This window comes from Amblyomma maculatum, chromosome 6 (genome assembly GCF_055883805.1).
Source record: "Amblyomma maculatum isolate TAMU_Amacu chromosome 6, ASM5588380v1, whole genome shotgun sequence".
NCBI classification, from domain to species: Eukaryota; Metazoa; Arthropoda; class Arachnida; order Ixodida; family Ixodidae; genus Amblyomma; species Amblyomma maculatum.
The window spans coordinates 164296307-164313123 of NC_139349.1; the positions used below are offsets into that span (position 1 = coordinate 164296307).

The 16817-nt window shown below is 48.0% G+C and overlaps 1 protein-coding gene across 1 annotated transcript in view; it reads right to left on the reverse strand.

Moving 5' to 3' along the window:
* Positions 1 to 16817, reverse strand: part of LOC146187335 (cell adhesion molecule Dscam1-like) — a 668136-nt gene that overhangs the window by 244014 nt on the left and 407305 nt on the right. The window lies entirely within an intron of this gene.

Genomic DNA, 16817 nt, shown 5'->3' on the forward strand with positions numbered 1-16817 from the left:
ATATCGTAAAGCGAGAGCGAAACATTTGTTTCAGGAATTAAAGAAGAAAGACGAGTGAAAAAAAAAAAAAAGTCTTTGATTTGCCAACACCATGTTTATTTCCTCTTGGGACTGAAATTAGTATAGCGGCCAAAAGACCCCGAAGACGGTGGCTCGACCTCAGCGTGGCGCGTGATCCGAAGCGGCTGCTGGCACCGACATAATTGCGACAAGCCTCGATCGATGTTACATGCTGCGGGTAATCCCTGCTCGCCACCCTTCGGAAAGCGAGGGGGCACGCAAAGCGCACGGAGGAAAGAATCCCGAATCCGCCTTGGCCATCGCAGAGGCGGGAGCTGGAAATCAGGCGTATACGCTCTCAAGAAGGATTATATGCGGTAACGACCAACTTAAACGCCAGAACGAAATGGCCGCGGTATCTGTCTCTGCGCACCGCCATTTCCGTAGATGCGCCAGCAAGTTTTATACATTCAAGGGGTGCGAGCTTATGCAGCTCCGGCCACTCTTTTGAGAGGCTTCCGAAAAAACAAAAAAAGGCAAACCACACTCTCTGGCAGGAAGTCTCTAGCCAGAGAAAAGAACTCAAGATCTTGTCCGCGTAAGAAAGAAACAGTGAACGCAGTCCGCCGGCTTCGCAACTGCGAATATCCTAGAAGCAGTCGCCGAGAGCGACTCAGTTCTAAGATTTATTAGTTCGCCGGCGGCGTCCCGGAAGAAATTTGCATGAAGAATTCGATTTCGCTCAAAGCGAAATTGCCTCATTCTTTTGATATCCCCTTATCGTGCCCCGCCGCGGCGCTCAGCGTGAGAACCCGCTGCTGTGCACTCCCAGACTCCCTGGCGTTTCCCTTTCTTTAACGCTTCGTCCTCTCTGGTCGCTCGTTTTCCTTTCGAGTCGTGTAACGAATAAAAACGCCCTCACCAGCTGCGCTTAAAGACGCGCAGAGCGAAGAACGCGCAGGCGACAACGCCGTCGGCCTCCGTGTTTGGAGACGCTCGCTTTCAACGCCCGTTCACCGCGGGCTCCGAAAAACAACCGAACCACGCGGCTGACGAGAGTAACGAACTAAGGACGGAAATAAAGACTGAACCAGGCAGCCAAATGAACCGCTCGTTCCGAGCGAAGAGAATTAAGGACACAGAGGAACGGGCAAACAGAAATGAACTCAGTCCAACGAACCGTTCTTGCCTCGCCTGAAAAGCTAAGTTTCCTTCCCGCTCTTCTTCCTACGCGAGGTCTTCAAGCAGCACTCCAACTCGGTCTTAGTGTGGCGCCTCTTTGCCAATAAAATCAGTACTTGGCAGAGTTAGCCGCTTGCAAGCATCTTTGATTCTTAGAGGCGCTCCTCCCCCGTGTGTCGGCGGCGTAATAGTAGTTTCTTTAGGGCGCGGGGGCGAATATATGCAAAATTCGAAAACCGATTTAATTATCCTGTTTGAACGTAACAGCGACGGAATTGTGCCAGTTAAAAATTAATCGAATCGAGTAGTAGTCTCCCCATCGGTTTCGAAAGATCATCGTCAACATCATTTATTCACCCTTAAAAACCCTGGGTAGGACATACCATAAGGCGGGCAAGCAGAAAGCAATGATTATGTTTTTTTTTCTTCTATAGAACAAGAACAAAAGAAAACAAAAATGTGTGGTAACAACGTACGTTGCTAAGAAACCATGCCTAATGATTGAACGATGCAAAAACCAAACGGAGAATTGAGCAGCATATGCATATATCGGCATATGTTTGCACATCATTTAAAGTAGTTTATACAAACACAAGACGCATAAAGTAGCATACAGATGCAGAACAACAGGTGCTACGCACGCTAAAGAGCACTAACAAAGCAAAAATTCAGTTTCAGGCTGCAGCCATGGTAGTGAAAAAAAACTGAAAAGCCCAAATTCACAGCAACTGCAAAAACAGGGACCACGCGCGCCTACTAACATTCTGTCCCATTTGGTATAAGCGGAATCAGCCAAGGTCGATATCAGTTCAGTTCAGTTCAGTCGTTCAGTCGTGTCCGACTCTTCGTGACCCTATTGACCATGTCACGCCACGCTTTCCGGTCTCTCACTATCTTCCTAACATCACATAACTTCATCTGCAGTGCCTCGAGGATGCCATCTAACCATCGCGTTCGCTGCCTACCCCTTCTCCGGCGACCCTCAACCTTTCCCAACATCAAATCTTTCTCCAGCGACTCCTCTCTTCTCGTCAGATGACCAAAGTAGCTGAGCTTTAACTTTAGAATTTGACCCTCCAATGAGCAGTCAGGGTTTATGGTCGACAATATCGACTGATTTGATCTTCTGGCAGTCCAAGGCACTCTCAAGAGTCTCCGCCAGCACCGCAATTCAAACGCGTCAATTCTTCGGCGGTCAGCCTTCTTCACAGTCCAACTCTCGCATCCATACATCACAACTGGAAAGACCATAGCACGAGTTATACGGATCTTGGTTGGCAGACTAATGTCTCTGCTCTTTACTAGGCGGTCAAGGCTAACCATTGCTCTCTTTCCCAGAAGCAGGCGTCTCCTAATTTCATAGGTCGATATACATGTTCGTAATTGTAATGGGTACGTAGCCGAAGCAGCTTTAGCAAAACTGACCTTGATACCCAATCTACAAGGCGACCGCTCGTACTTATATCGCAAGCCGGTCTGATAGACTGAGATTTGGCGTTATTTTCTTTCGTATAACTTGACGACGATAGAGGTAATATATTGACTTCGTATTACGAATTTCTAACGGAGATCAATGTTTTAACAGATTTAGTTATAAGTGCATAAGCAGTAGTGCCGTAGGCAACACCGGCGCTAGTGCTGAACTATTTCGCACTATTTTGCACTGAATGTTAGTAGAAATAGCGAAGCACCGTAAATATATTCGATTCTTATTCGAGTTAGTTCCGAAATATTGGTTTTGGTTGAGTTCGCTCGCCTAGCTGACTAGTTTTTCTGGGCATTCAAACGAATGAGCGGGTCATCATCGCCTTTTATTTCTTGAGAACGTTCACGCCACACAAAAAGAAAAAATAACGGTTTAGCTTTAAGTAGTGTGTCTAAAGAAAAGAAGGGATAATCACAGATGGCTACTGCTGCTTAACACGAATAAGTGAGAGCTGTTCTCCATGGCTTCGTTATTGGCTCCTTCTTCGGGAGAATTCTCTTCACATCAACATGCTTGCAGGGTAGAACGAAGTGAAGAAGGAGGCTACACAGTATGAAAGATAACCGAACAACGATTGAGGGGTGCCTAAATTGGCAAGTGCTGAAGTAACTCGTGACTTCAATGTGATTGTTGCCTCACGTCGCAATGTTTTGGTGAGTGGCGTCAATGCATGGTTACTAATCAGCGCGGCTTGGTGCGTTTCCGATGAAGTCTACACCGCAGAGCAGGGGATGGCACAGTTAACAGCTCCAGCTTCGGCTGTAAAAAAAGTAGATAACTGAACTAACCTGTCACTCCCTTTGTGCTGTTGCAAAAAAAAGAAGCTGTAAGCATAGAAACACAGTTTTGTACATTTGCTTCTTTTGCGTGCAGATATTCATATACCACACACACACACACACACACACACACACACACACACACACACACACACACACACACACACACACACACACACACACACACACACACACACACACACACACACACACACACACACACACACACACACACACACACACACACACACACACACACACACACACACACACACACACACACACACACACACACACACACACACACACACACACACACACACACACACACACACACACACACACACACACACACACACACACACACACACACACACACACACACACACACACACACACACACACACACACACACACACACACACACACACACACACACACACACACACACACACACACACACACACACACACACACACACACACACACACACACACACACACACACACACACACACACACACACACACACACACACACACACACACACACACACACACACACACACACACACACACACACACACACACACACACACACACACACACACACACACACACACACACACACACACACACACACACACACACACACACACACACACACACACACACACACACACACACACACACACACACACACACACACACACACACACACACACACACACACACACACACACACACACACACACACACACACACACACACACACACACACACACACACACACACACACACACACACACACACACACACACACACACACACACACACACACACACACACACACACACACACACACACACACACACACACACACACACACACACACACACACACACACACACACATATATATATATATATATATATATATATATATATATATATATTGTAACAGTACGGAAGAAGATGAAGTTTAGAAGACAAGTGAAGGAGAAAGACGTTGAAAAAGGACTCTCGTGCCGGACGCGCTGCCGTTGACCAGCTGAGCTCCCTACCCTATCGTCTTGTAGTTCAGCGCTCCGACGTCTTACCCCCTTCGTAACAAATTGGTGGTCAGGTGCTGGGTACGACTACCCTAAAGACGCATCCTCAATCGCTGGAGCTTCGTCGGAGCCGTCGCCTCGCTGGTCTCCCACCCTTTTCAACAAGAATGCAGCAGACTACCGAGCAGCCCCGAACATCAACACGGGACCCTCTACCCTCGTCTCGCGATGCGCCGCCGACCACCACGAATGCGACGCTACCATTTCACGAGCCTCGTTCCTTTGCCGGCCAAGCAGGGGAAGATGTTGATGACTGGCTCACTCATTATGAACGTGTGAGCCGCTATAACCGCTGGGATTCAGTGGCTAAACTAGCCAATGTAGTCTTTTTTTTGACGCAAACCGCCTTGATGTGGTATGAGAACCACGAGGACTCCCTGACAACTTGGGAAAGCTTTGTCGAAGCCATCAAGGAATGTTTCGGTGACCTAGCTGCAAAGAAGAAACAGGCAGAGCAGACACTTGCTCAGAGGGCCCAGGCAGCCGGAGAAACCTGCACCACCTACATAGAGGCCATACTCAAGTTGTGCAAGACCGTCGACAGCAGGATGACTGAAGATGATAAGGTAGGCCATCTGCTCAAGGGCATTGCGGAAGATGTCTACCACTTCCTAATTGCCAAGGAAAACTTGAGTTCGGTCTCTGACGTTATCCGGCACTGCCGAACATTCGAGGCCCTAAAGACTCGCCGCATTACACCGAAATTTGGACGGCTTGCAAATGTGACTACAGTGGCTAGCATTGAAGAGTCGCCATCTCAAAGCCTCCTGTGCGCCATCCGTGAAATTGTTCGAGATGAGATGTCACGACGTGAGCAGCTTGTCCGGCCCAATGGCTTCGGAGGAGACGTATATGCTCGTCCAACTTGTGGGGGTGCGTGCCCGCCGATGTCCGCGAATGTCACCGACTTTGTCTGCCGCGAAGACCTATACACTCCGCGACCAAGGCCTGAAGAGAATTTCCAACAATTCTCTTGCCATCAGCGTACAGATCCTCGCTCTTACTCCAGTCGTACATCGCGCCGACCGCCGGACAACTACATCGTTCCGGAACCACCATCCGGATATTCGTCGCGGCCTACCATGCAGGAACCAGCTGACACGCCACTTTTTCAGCGACCTCTTCCGGTGTGCTACCGGTGTGGTGCCGCGGGTCACATTTCCCGCTACTGTAATCGGCGTACATCGTTTCGGAATCCCCCGACGGCACCGAACCGACGATACATCGACAACTATCGGCCAGAACATCCTTCCCGGAGGGGCCGTTTTCAAAGCGAAGGGCACCGCAACCATTCGCCAGCGTCTGACCGTAGTGTGACACCACCTCCGTCATTTCGTGTGCGCCGCTCCCCGTCTCCACGGCGCCGATCTCCACCACCAACGCAGGAAAACTAGCCAGCGCGGCCAATGGAGGTGAGGTCGCTGGACAATGTGCGCTGCTACCTATTATTCCTCCGTCTGTGTTCATGTTAAAGAACAAGGTCAATGTGATTGTTGATGGTTTGCCAACGATGGCGTTGGTAGACACTGGTGCTACAGTTTCAGTAATGAGTTTAAATTTTAAGAACCTTTTGAAGAACAAAGTTATGTTTGTTTGGGACAAAACTTCAAATTTTTATGGAGTAAGTGGAGAGTTATTGTATCCGGTTGGGGTATGCAGCGTTAAAGTTTCCTTGGGGGGCACAGTGTTTCCGGCGGAGTTTGCAGTACTGCCCCGATCTACACATGACGTAATCTTGGGAATTGACTTCCTGCGTATGTGCGGCGCTACAGTTGACTGTCGAACGGGAGAGCTAAGTGTTAGTGGTTCTCTTCCTCGTGAACTTTTGGAAGAGACATCAAATTATGAAGACGTTTTGTGTGTGTGTGATGAAGTCGCCATACCGCCACATTCAGCAGTGTGTGTCCAGGTGTCCTGCTCCCGTGCTATTAACGACTCTTTTGAGGCTACTGTGGCGCCTCTTAATTTACAGTGCGTAAAGAAAAATGCGTTAGTGCCGCATTATTTGGTTCGCGTGAAAGAGGGCCGTACCGGACTGTGGACTATAAATTGCTCATCGGAACCAGTTGTTTTTCCAGCGGGTTCCAAACTAGCTTCATGTAGCGCAACTCTCCCGAATTGTGTAGCTGTCGTTACTCCTTCCCTAGACAACCCCGCTACTAACTCACCTGCTGACGAAAAGCTTCTTCCGATGATCAGCGCATCGCTGAACACCTCACAACGACAGATATTGAAGAACCTCTTGTCCCAGCACCTATCCGTCTTTGATTTCACGCAGTCCAACGGCTCGCAACGTTTTCCGCTGTCGCGCGCACGCCACAGGATTGACACGGGGTCTGCCCATCCGATCCGTCAAAAGCCGTACCGTGTGTCACCATCAGAGCGTAAGATCATCACCGAGCAAGTCCAAGACATGTTGAACAGGGGCGTAATACAGGAATCCTCCAGTCCTTGGGCTGCTCCCGTGATATTGGTGAAGAAAAAAGACGGAACATGGAGGTTCTGCATTGACTATCGTCGCCTCAACTCCATCACTAAAAAGGATGTGTATCCTCTACCACGCATCGACGATGCCATAGATTGCCTTTTTTCCGCGTCTTATTTCTCTTCAGTTGATTTGCGATCGGGTTATTGGCAGATTCCGATGGATCCTGCTGACAAGGAAAAAACTGCATTTGTTACCCCGGACGGCCTATTTGAATTTAACGTGATGCCCTTCGGCCTATGTAATTCGCCGGCCACATTTGAAAGATTTATGGACACAATACTTCGTGGCCTCAAGTGGGAAATCTGCATGTGCTATTTAGACGATGTTGTTATTTTTGGCCGGACTTTTACTGAACATAACACGCGACTCGCTGTTGTGTTAGATTGCCTACAGAAGGCTGGCCTTGTCCTGAATTCTAAAAAGTGCCGTTTTGGTGAACGTCAAGCGCTGGTACTCGGGCATCTCGTCGACCGCGATGGAGTTCGGCCAGATCCACAGAAGACTGCAGCAGTTGCAGCGTTCCAACGACCACAGACTCAAAAGGAGCTCCGCAGTTTTCTGGGCCTGTGTTCCTACTTTCGACGATTCATTCCAAGGTTTGCCGACGTCGCCTACCCTCTGACATCCCTTCTACAAAAGGACGTCCCTTTCGACTGGACCTCAGATTGCGACGCGTCTTTCCGCCAACTAAAGTTTCTGCTAACGTCACATCCCATACTACGGCACTTCAACCCCTCCGCTCCGACTGAAGTCCACACTGATGCAAGTGGGATTGGTGTTGGCGCTGTGCTTGTGCAACGTTCGACAACAGGCGAGCATGTAATTGCGTATGCAAGCCGTTCCCTCAGCAAACCTGAGCGTAACTACACTGTTACGGAGCAGGAGTGTCTCGCTGTAGTTTTCGCTGTTCAGCGGTTTCGGTGCTACCTATATGGACGCCATTTCACGGTTGTGACGGACCATCATGCCCTGTGTTGGCTTGTCAACCTTCGTGATCCATCCGGTCGTCTGGCACGCTGGGCCCTTCGTCTGCAAGAGTACGACTTCACTGTTTCGTACAAGAGTGGCCGCAAACACGCCGATGCAGACTGTCTTTCACGCCTTCCTCTTCCTACGACCGAATGTGACTCTGGTGATTTCGATCATTACATCGCCTCCGTCGTGCCTGAGTTTCCCGACGCCTCGGCTCTGCGGACTGCGCAAGAGACCGACATAAGCCTCGAGCCCCTGCTTGCGGAGGCGCGGGATTCCACTGCTTCCAGCCCATTTTGTCTCCGTGATGGCCTTTTGTACAAAAAGGCTTACTCAAGCACCGGTACAAATTTTCTGCTTGTGGTTCCCGAGATCTACCGCTCATGCATCTTACGCGCCATGCACGACGACCCCACTTCCGGTCACCTGGGCTCTGCAAGAACGCTCCATCGTGCCCGCGAACGGTTTTATTGGCCAAAGATGCGCCAGACAACTGAGCGATATGTGGCGAGCTGCACTGAGTGCCAACGACACAAACGCCCTACGTCCACGCCACAGGGCCTGCTGCATCCTGTGACTCCACCACGCGGCGCATTTGAGAAAATCGGAATCGACCTTATGGGTCCCTTCCCGAAGTCATACGACGGAAATCGTTGGATCGTGGTTTGTGCCGACTACCTCACCCGCTACTGCGAAACGGCAGCTCTTCCTTCAGCCACCGCTCACCACGTGTCCCTGTTCTTGCTCCGTTCTGTGATCCTCCGCCATGGACCTCCGCGAGTGATCATCAGTGACCGAGGTCGCCAGTTTATGGCAGACGTTGTGGAAGAGCTTCTTCGTTTGTGTGCGTCGCATTTTAGGCATTCCACACCATATCACCCTCAAACCAACGGCTTGACGGAGCGCACAAACCGCACACTCACGAACATGCTATCTATGTACATCGCATCTGACCACAAGAATTGGGATACTATACTGCCATTTATAACGTTTGCATTCAACACCGCAACCCATGAGACTACTGGCTACAGCCCGTTCTTCCTGCTATATGCCCGTCCTCCTCGGTATTGTCTAGATACCATTCTTCCTTACTCCGTCTATGATGAACCGTGCATTGCGGAAACTCTTTGTCGAGCCGAAGAAGCTCGCCGTCTCGCCCGTTTGCGAATTCTCGCTTCTCAAGAGCGTTCAAAAGCTCGGTACGACAGCCGGCATAACCATGTGTCTTACGCCCCTGGAGATTTAGTGTGGCTTTGGCGACCTCTCCGAAAGCGTGGTTTAGCGCAGAAAATGTTGGCGCATTACGCTGGCCCTTACGTTGTGCTTGAACGCGTCAGTGAAGTGAACTACCAAATAGCACGTATGACAGCAAGTGGTCGTCGTTCAGTCAGAACTGAAGTTGCCCATGTCGCCCGGATGAAGCCGTGTCACTCTCGTGGAAACGAATAACTACCTCGCCCGGGGGGCTTCGTCTGCAAAGGGGGAAAATGTAACAGTACGGAAGAAGATGAAGTTTAGAAGACAAGTGAAGGAGAAAGACGTTGCAAAAGGACTCTCGTGCCGGACGCGCTGCCGTTGACCAGCTGAGCTCCCTACCCTATCGTCTTGTAGTTCAGCGCTCCGACGTCTTACCCCCTTCGTAACAATATATATATATATATATATATATATATATATATATATATATATATATATATATATATATATATATATATATATATATATATATATATATATATTATTTTGCTTAATGGGCGTGCTGCATTCGACCCACCTACAATTTACGAACACAGAATCTTGACAGGCCGCTGGATTGGCAGGGAGCATGCTTTAAATATTAAGAACAAAGATCACAAAGGTGTTCATCGCACGTCTCATATTGTTGCTTCCAAATGTGCACCGCAATTTGATGAGACTCAGAATCTTGGCAGAAGCGAAAATGAACGCGTGCGGTTGGAACTTCAAGCATATCATACCAAGGAAAAAGCGGAATACTGCATTAGCTACACTTGCATTTTTCTGCACGAAGCCGAGTATAAGGTTCCGTGCTCTCTACTTGGTTAACGCGGGCCTGGTGGCATGTCGTTTTTCTTGTTTGATTGCTCAATGGTGGCCTGAAGTCTATATATCCGTTGTTTCTGAGAATAAAGTAGTTAGTGTAGCTCCTGTCCTTGCTTCTACTCTGTGATTCATCTAGTGTTTGCGCTCATCGATTACCTTAGGAGTTTAAATCGGCCGACAGGAAGAATTTTAAATCCAAATTTGGCACCGATCAATGCTTGTTTTTCTCCATACTAACGTATTTCCCGTAGCAATACGTCCAGAAAAAGTCAGAAAATATATGTTTACTCAGAACAAGTGGCGCCATTTCCCTTAGTGTCCGCTAGTTCGTTTTCTTTTTTCTTTTTTTCTCGTGCTTGTGAAACATAGGAGATAAGGCTTGTTATAAGATATTCCTAAACTTATTTGAACAATTAAAGAAGTATATGTAATTTTTGCTAAAACGGTAATGTAACATTTACACGCAGCACCCGGAAATTGCAAATGAACATGTAATCAGTGAACACCTTGCAATAACCACGGATTAGTGAAGGCGACGCGTAGTGCAATAGCTACACTCAGTTTATACAATCATATTCACTCAATAGCGTGGGTTCAATAGCATTGTCAGCAATGGTTCTACGAAACGTGTCATCGATGATAAAAGTAGGTGAGCAAGACGCGAAGTTGTATGATTTTCTTCTGGGCTGCGTATGCAATTTGTATTCATCTGAGGTAATGGGCTGCAAGGTTCTGTCAATTATAAAACATGATTACGACACCAACCGAGAACAAGTTCTTAGAAACAGTTCTTGAAAACATTCACAACGCTATTTTACGGTTGTCATTTGAAGATTAAAATATTTGTTCTCGCAATGTTCTTATTACTGACGATTTGAAGGCTGAAATAGTATGCGGAATACACGAATGGCAGAGCATCTAATTTTAGCGTTGGTCTAATGTTTACCAATATACGTAAAATACGCTTGTTACTTTTTAACACCGAAATAATGTTTAATTAGATTGTAATGTTAATTATTATAAGAAGCTTTCGTAACGTTATTCACATGTTCACTGCTTGCCGGATTTCTTTGCACAGCGATACGGCTACACGACGAGCCACACAGCTTTTCCTTGGCTCTAGCTGTTTGAATCCGTCTTACAGGCGTTATTGGTTAATTGGCTGTACAGGTAGAGTACTGGATATGTTGTGATGTGGCTTGAGGCGGGAGGCACAGATGGTGTCTTTATCGCCATGTGGGGGAGATTAACTAGGAATTATTGGAGTAAGTTTATGTTTGCGATTGGTGTATCAGAGAACGAGGTATTGAAATTCATGTTGTGGCACCACAGGGACGAGGACAGATACGGAGAAAGACAGACCAAGTGCTCTACTACTTACCAAGCTACCAACCTGCCCAGTTTTCTACTCTGACTGAGGTATTGAAAGTTACAAATCAATTGGACGAAAGGAAAAAAGAGACAAAATGCCTTTACATATCAAGCTGTCATATTCTCCCTTCCCTCCCTCCCTTCCCCTTTTTTTGTTCCAATGAGAACAGTAGCGGACCCAGAAAGCACCTCTGCAAAAAATAAAGCGGTCTTATAAGCGGTCAAGGTCGTCCCCTGCAAGCTCTGCCCATTTCAGCAATGAACCGTTCCTCCCAGTGTCACCGCCTGTTTGTTGTCAACAGCAATTACCAAATATACAAAAGAAGACGCGTTTGGGAGAGACGAACTTGCGCAGTGCGCAAAATGAGAGTCGCTCGATGAGAGCCGAAAACTAAGCTGAAGCCTCTGCGCGTGGAGTTCGTGGCTCCATCTAGCGGTCGATTGGCTAAGCTGTCGCAGGCAGCGCTCAGCGAAGCGCCCGCGCTATTATGAAGGGAGCGCTTTTTCTAAAAACTGCCCGAGGGAACCATCCATATTGTTTTAGGCTGCTACGATGCGTGGTGCCTATGCGCACGATGATTTAAGGGGATCGGCGTGTCGCCGCACAGACCAACACAGCAAGCATGTACATTTGTCGTATGCTGCTGCAAGTTGCGGATAACGAATCTATCTCGACAAAACCGAAAGGTGTTTTCTTGATATCGCTGTATACGCAGCATTTTTTTTTTTTTGCCTGAAAAGTCAGCAGAACTAAATAAGAAAGAATGTGAAGGAATTCATTGGCACGCACCCCGGCATCAGTCAGTCGCTGCTATCTCCTCGCTGCGCAACGTTCCTATGGGCTCACGCGCTGCCTTCTGCAACCTCCCGATAACTTAATTGCTCTCTTAATTTCTCCTACCACAGAGCTTTTTTCGTAAAAAAAGTTGTCTGTAATAGTAATCACATTCTTGCTCGACATCTTTGCCTCAATCTATCGAAAACGTAAAACAACTGATGAGCTGCGCTCAAATTTCGCATTAGGAAGTAGTGTAATCGTGTGCAAATTATTTTATCTTGTTTACGTGGCACCAGAGACACTTGACATTGCAAATGTTCTCCGATGTTTCCCTATCGACTCATAAACCGACCGGAAAGAGGAAATTAAAGGTTAGGGACCGGCACTGCGCCCCACCTACGATATTGTCACCGCCCAACACAGCTCGGTTGTTTACTTTGCCTCTTGCTCCCCGCGAGGGCTAGGTAACAAAGGAGAGAGTGGAAAGGGAAAACCTTAGCGCATTCTTGCTGGCCCGAGAGAGCACTCGGCCATCTTCGCTGTGGCGCTGGCGACAGCGCTCCGCTTATGAAGTGACTTGCGCTTGACAAACGCCCGGTACCGCAGGACACCCAGCAAAATGTTTAGTGTAGTAGCACTGCTACTCGCATCGTCGGAGAAAATGCGTATGCGCTGTGCAGCTCGTAGGCATTGACTTAACACACGCGGTAACATGCTGACTCCTGTCTCCACCTCGTTGGTCCATTCTCAGCGAAACGCGTAATTCAAAACGCCTTGCTGGTCTTCGTATGAACGACGTAAAATCGGTGCGAGCGATATGCGCGGGCGTCTCTGCTCTATACATAGTTCTTATTTCTAATTCAATGTGAACACCGCCAAGGGGCTACAGTTATTATTATATATATATGGTTTGGTATGGGGGTTTTTAATTCCCAAAGCGACTCAGGCTATGAGAGACGACATAGTGAAGGATTCCGGAAATTTCGGACACCTGGAGTACTTTAACGTGCACTGACATCGCACAGCACACGGACACCTTGCTTTTCGTCTGCATTGAAAAGCGGCCGCCGAGGCAGAGCGCTGTAACCACTGTTCCACCCCGGCGGGATGTTATCGCTAGGGATTTACCTTCAGATAGTCAGGGGGCAAGCACAGTATTGCTGTCAGAGCAGACAAAGGCCATACCTTCGCCGTATAACGGTCGGCTGCAGCTTTGGGGAACAATTTCACCGCACAAGCCAGTATCGTAGTAGAACCCCACCAAACGTGGCCAGGTGAATCTATCAGCGAGTATGTTGTTGCACTGCGTGAGCATGAAGCCGCTTGTTGGTTCACCGAAGCATGCGCTCCGTGATCGCTTCGTGAAAGGCATTTTTTTTTTGGCGAAGTTTATTGCCTCTGGACGTAAAAGGAATGTTATGATGGATGAAGGGTGTGGTCAAATAAATGAAAAAAGGTTGGCTAATGCAATGAAATCGAGGAATGAACGATGATGCGGTCCCAGTGTCCAAACAGCATATGACTGCGGATTATGGGGGGAGAGGCCAGCTGCCGGATCCGCGTTGGCTTCAACGCTGGACAATCCCACAGTAGGTGATGGATGTCAGCTTCTATATTTCTAGACTTGCAGATGGGGCACCCAGGGTGTGGATATAAATAACGAAATTGTGGCCACTTTCGGATCACTGCTGGTGTTAGGGCCACCCCAACTCTAATCCTCCGAAGCGCCACCTCCTCTGCACGGGTTAGACCGCGGGGGAGGCTTACCGTACACGGAGGTATAAGATCACGTGTACGGCGTCGGAGGTGCTCCTTTCTTGTTAAAAGCAGGGTGGCATTGTCCAATTTTATGAGGTTGAGTTTGAAAGGCGGGTCGCAGAATCCACTTGGCTTTGAGCACTTAAAAGGTCACGCGGGGTCGATTCAATATGAATTGGATTTGGTATGCGAGCCGCTAGACTGTGTATGTTCTGGCAGATTTCCGGGCTACTACTAACGCGTCTAAGTAGCTTTGTCACCTGGAGGGCATCTGTACGTTTGATAATACAGGCCGTGGGCAGCATCTCTTCGCAACATATCCGTGAGCATCTGTTGCTCGATGGCTCGAGTCTTTCTTTTTTACGTGCTGCGCTTTTGGCTACTCAGCAAGAACAGACAACGCAAGACGTCCAAGAATTTGCGTCTACAAGTGTACAGCATGCTGCTACTAAGAGGAAGGCCCCTTTCCATTACTTTCGTTTTGGTTCTAAGCAGTGTCTTTCCACTGCCCGCCTAATGGGAAACGCTGCATTGCTGCGGTCAATTCAAGTCAGTGTGTAACAAAGATCGACGCGTTGCATCTGTTCGAGAACTGTACAGTGAAGAACGTAATGACATTTCAAAAATTCTGGTAGTGGCCGCGTCCACTCAGTCTGGTATTCACATTGTTGCCTTAGTAGGAAACACCAGCTTGACATTCTTGGTTGACCCGGGATCCGCAGTTTCCATAATGTCTTATAGCTTCTTCAACAAGCATTTCGCCAGAAAAGCTCACTGTACTGAACCACTAGTTAAGTTATTGGACTATTCAAGACGGCCCATACCGGTACATGGCTGTTTTGCCTCGGAGGTTACGTAAATGGCTCGTACAGCATACATTTTGTTTTTGTCGTGCATCGGGGCACTTCGCTTATCGGTATCGATGCGATTATAAGGCTTTTATTCTACGAATTGATGGCTCACCCCTTCGTTGCCTACAGACAATTGCCACTGCAGCTGGTAGCCTAGAACAAGGCTCAGAAAGAAAAATAGCCTCCATCTCATGCGTTACTAATCAAGTACTTAGAAGAGTTCCATTGTCTCTTTGAAAAGGGCATTGGTCTGGCAAATAATTTTGTGCACATGGTCAAAACGTATCCACCCGTCCAACTCATTGCTTCTAAGCTTCGCCGCCTACCTCTGTCATTGCGACCTTTGGTCTCTGAAGAACTTCGTCGGTCGGAAGAGACGGATATATCTGAGCGCGTCAACGCCCCAAAATGGGTTTTCTCTGTTATCGTGGTAAAGAAAAAAGATGGAGGGATAAGCCTGCGTGTCGACCTTCGAGAAGCCAACAAGGCCGTCATGAATGGCAATTTTCCGCTTCCGCATACCAAAGAACTTCTGCTTAGCCTTAAGGGTGCAAACCAACTTTCCAAGTTAGGTTTGATATCTGCTTACCATCAAGTTTTGCTACACCCAGAAAGCTGTGACTTAACAGCTTTTGTAACACATGGCGGACTTCATCGCTTTAAGCGCGTATGCTTTGGGTTAGATTCCGCCCCCTCGGCCTTTCAACGCATGATGTCGCAAATTCTTCAGGATGCTCGGGTGTCTTGTTTTACATCGACGACATCGTTGTTTTTGGAAAGAGTGAAAAAGACCACTGGGTAAACCTTGCGACGGTTCAAACGCGCATAAAAGAAGCAGTGTTCAAGCTAAATGGCAAGTGTGTGTTTTGCACAAATGAGCTTTATTCCTGGGCCGCAAAGTTACTCCCGATGGCATCACTTCACAACCGGAAAAAGTAGAATCTATCAAAAGCATCCCTGCTCATGGTGCTGCTGCTGGTCTTCGATTCTTCCTTGGGTTAGTGGAATATTACGCCAAGTTCGTGCCCAATTTAGGCATTGTCGTCGAGCCTATGCGGGTCTATTCTTTGTGTGCAACAATGGGCCACAGTTCAAATCTAAAGAGTTTGAGCAGTTCCTAAAAGACTGTAGAAACCGCCTTCTGCATTTTTTTCTTGTATTATCCGCAAGCGAACGGGGAAGTTGAACGGTTCAACAGAGTTTCTAGTCGTATGTTCAAGTGGCAGCGTTAGAGCAGCGTCCGCTTCGTCAAGGAGTACGTGGGAATGTACACGCCACACGCCACACGCTAATACGGGGTTTAGCCCTGCATTACTGCTCCACGGACGCGTACTAAGAGCGAGACTAATTATGATGTCGGATACCCGTCACCTGTCTTTTTCAGCTACCCAGACTCGGAGCTAGGGCGCCTGCGCGAACGGGTGAAGAAGCAACAGCAGTACAGCCAAAAGTAACGGACAGTCGCTGGTCTGCGAAAGTTACTACTATAGTGAACTAGAATACTTTCTAGTGGCGCGAACGACGCCGCTGGGGCACGCCGTTTCTCATTGACGCCGCCAGGTGGCGCAACTGCAACACCTTCTAATCAACTTTTCAATGCTTTCTTGCAATAGTGCGACATAGTATCGATACTTTTGCTCGTATATATAGTAATAAGTGCTTATTTTTCTCTGTGCTGATTTATGTAGACCTCCACCTACGTCAGAAGTTTGGCTTTTCATTCGAAATTACTGTTTTTTTCACGGCTGCACTAGTGCGAAAGCGCTCTTATTTCGCAGGCGTCTGCTACGGCTCATGCGGGATGAGTTCTGTACTTTTGTAACTTTCTGAGCCCCGCAGAGCCCGCTTTATTAAAGAGAAAACTCAACTGTCAGCAGCAGACTGGTAGCAGAGTGGCCAGGCACTGTGCGCATGCACGGATTCTCACATCTCTGTTCAGCCTCGCGCGTCGCAGTAACTTTCCTTTAGCCAAATAAGGATGG